The following is a 3,416-nucleotide window of genomic DNA, read 5'->3' on the forward strand; positions in this document are numbered from 1 at the left end:
TCAACCATAGAGGAATTTCCGTCCGATGAATCTTTTTCGGATTCCCCACCCCCCCGGGGGAACAACGTCGCCGGGGTCGCCGCCGACCTCGAATTTTTTTTAGGTAACGGCGATGAGGAACCGGATTCCTCTACTGGATCAAACAAGCTAATCATTTACCTTGGAGAAGAACCACCAGAAGTTTCCCCCACTGAAATAAATAATTGTCCCAACCCAACCACCGACTCTGTTGTTACTGGCGAGGTAAGCGCCAAACCTCATCCCGACGCAGCAAGCGCCAGTGGGTCACAGACGCCGCACCAGCCACCACAAAGGACATTTTAAGCGAAAAGAAAAAGATCCTTCTCCCTACACCACACCACGAGGGGCCAGAGAAAGAGGAGGGTGGAAGGAGGAAGTGACCCACAACATCTAAGGATTGAAGGAGTTGGTTTAAGTACAATATACCACTTCCATCGTTACAGACTTTGGAAGAGATATATATGAAAACTATACAGGAGATGAAACAGCAAAAACAAGTAAAACTCTGTTTAAACCCCCCACGACCCCCCCAACCCCCCCAACATCACAACAAAACCCCCCCCCCCTCCCCCACCAAACAAAAAAAACCAACACACCCCCCTTTTACCCACTAATCACACCGTACCCCCCCCACTTCCAATCGTTACCTTTTGAGCATCCATACATAACACCATCAGGAGAACCAAACAGCAAAAAAAAAGTAAAAAAACTGTTAACACCCCCCCAACCGACACAAAACCCCACCCCCACCCCCACAAAACACCCCCCCCCACCCCCCCCCACACCCCCCCCACCCCCATATCTGGAATTAGACCATGTCTTTTTTGCTGGAAAAGGAACCATCCAGGGATGAATACTTTTTTTTGCAGGAATCCACTTAAACCATCTCCTCAGATGCCTCTTTCAAACTTAGAACCTCTCTTTTCTTTTTCACCAGGCTCACGGATGGAAGAGTTTTCATTCACTCCAAAACAGAGACCCCCCCTCCTTAAATTAGGCAGTTACTTCTATCTCCGTCCTGACCCTAACACCAGTCTTAGTGTAGAGATCTTATTTGAGACCATCTACCAGGAGCCTATAGACGTTAACAAGAGCCTGGACCCTACCCACACCCCAACCCCCTCTTCCTCCAACCCCCCTCCCAGTTAGGGTACACACAAGATTCCCAACTTAGTCAAAACATTCATTTCCAGGTTTTAAGCTCTATTCCCCAAAATAACGTCAACAACAGCCCACCACCGTCATCTTTATATGGATCCGTTCAGGTCCGCACTTCCTCGATAAATGTAAACATGGTAACGCAGACGGGGTTGGTACTAAGTCAGCGCCGAGAAGGAGTCTACCGACAAGCGGTCCTAGTTAGAGAGATGGATAGCCACACCATCCACAGGATCGTCAAGGCCCTTTTCGGCAACGACTACCGGAGTGTTATAACCATCCTCGCCGACCAGAGATGGAAGCACTTCATCCCCGCCTTTGCCGGTTCTCCGCTGGTCCCAGTTCGCCGTATGGGCCCCAACTCCACACCAACAACGGCCTTAACGAGGCCACTCACGTGGGACATATAGATGGACGTTTAACCACATTAGGACCCGTCGTTCCCAATTTTATGTCGAAAAATACTTTTCCCTTTTTTTTAAATATTATTAAATATAGTCCGATCATCCTCTTTCTTCTCTTATTTATTTTTGGACTGTCCTTTCACACCCCCAAAAGCTGCCAAATTAGATTAAATATTCGGACGCCGAGCAGTCAATTCTTTTTATTTTTGGCTTGTAAATTTTTTTTATTGTTATAATTTTTTTTAAAAGGATTCTATTAACCCTTTTTACTAATTGCTATTTTTCAAAATTCTGCCCATTTCACAACACTTAACCCCCCCCCCCCCCAGATCCCGCGTCAGGCCAACCGATCTTATCGGAAGGTCGGACTCGGGTATGGGCGTGTTCGAACACCCGAGTGGGCTATGGGCACGTTTAACCCTAGTTATCATCAGCCATCATTCATGCTAACGCAAGCCAACACCCGAAAGCCAACTCACAGGACACTCGGCGGTCTCGGACTCCCTCGAAGTGGGATTGCGGGACGGCCGAGAGGCCTCCCGGACAGTAAAACTACCCCTATGCGGACAACGTCCCGAACCTCCAAATGATCACAACAACAAAAATTTCAGGCCTAGTGTTAGAGCGCCCGATTCACCCACCCAAACTCTAACCTAAAAGACTGTACAGCCCCCCCCCCCCCTAAAAAATCTGCCCAACCGGTTGCGGTGGGAGTATGGTGGGGACGAGCCGTGTGATATCTTTGGCCCAGTAGCCACGCTTTCTCGGTCAAAATTCATTAAAGAGTTCACAGTAGTTAAAACTAAAAATCTAAACGCAGTCTGCAGTTTGAAAATGTAAACAGGCCCAGTCTGTGCAGAATTTTTGCGGTTCTCCTCCCATCAAAAAAATCCTCCCCCCGGAAACGGAAAGTAGTTCTAAAAATCAACCTGCCCCGGGGGTGATCAGTTAGTTAAAAAAAAAAATATAAACAATCAACCAAACATTGAATGAGGAGTACCCCCCACTCCCACCTAAAACCCCAGTTCCCAACCCACCACCCAAGGGTACCCAGGTACCCTTGGCCTTCTATAAAGGGGTGGAGCCAGCTAAAGGCGGTTCTGGGATCGCCCCCCTCCACAGTACGGGACCTACCGCACCACCCCAGTTCACCGTGGTCGGTACCAAACCAACTAAAGAAAAATTAAAAAATCCCATAAACAATAACCCTACTAAACAAGACTTCACTTGCAGACGGTTGGTCAGGATGCCACCCGGACCGCTGTCTGCAGTGCACCTCCAAATATTTTATTAAATTAAAAAAACCCCGACCTTGATATTAAAAATGTTACAATTTGGAAAAATGGCTACTGGGACGTGCTTCTAAAAGATAAAAATAACTGTGTGGACCTGATAATTTTCAGGTCCCAATCCTATCCATTATTAATGTTCAGACCAAAACCGATAAAATGTGCGCAGTGCCAGAGATGGGGACACAGCATAAAAAAATGTCGTTCCAGGGGGGACCCAGTCTGCTTTAGGTGTGGGGACAAGCACCCAAAGCGGGGGACGGAGACCCAGGACACCAATGCATTTAAATGTGCCAACTGTAAGGGTCAGGCACTACACTCATAGCCAGGAGTGCCACCACCACCAGGAAGCCATTCGGGTATTAAACTCCAAGCCCAGGAGAGGAGTCCGTCCACCCGCCAAGGGGGGCTTATAACCCAGTCGAGCGTCAAAGACCACACACCGGCAGCCGACCCCCCCCCCCCCCCTTCTTAGAACTAATAATGTTAATGCTGGGAACGCCTACACAAAGCCCCCCCCCCCCCCCCCCCTTAATGAGAAATA

The sequence above is a fragment of the Gigantopelta aegis genome, unplaced genomic scaffold (genome assembly GCF_016097555.1).
Source record: "Gigantopelta aegis isolate Gae_Host unplaced genomic scaffold, Gae_host_genome ctg3157_pilon_pilon:::debris, whole genome shotgun sequence".
NCBI classification, from domain to species: Eukaryota; Metazoa; Mollusca; class Gastropoda; order Neomphalida; family Peltospiridae; genus Gigantopelta; species Gigantopelta aegis.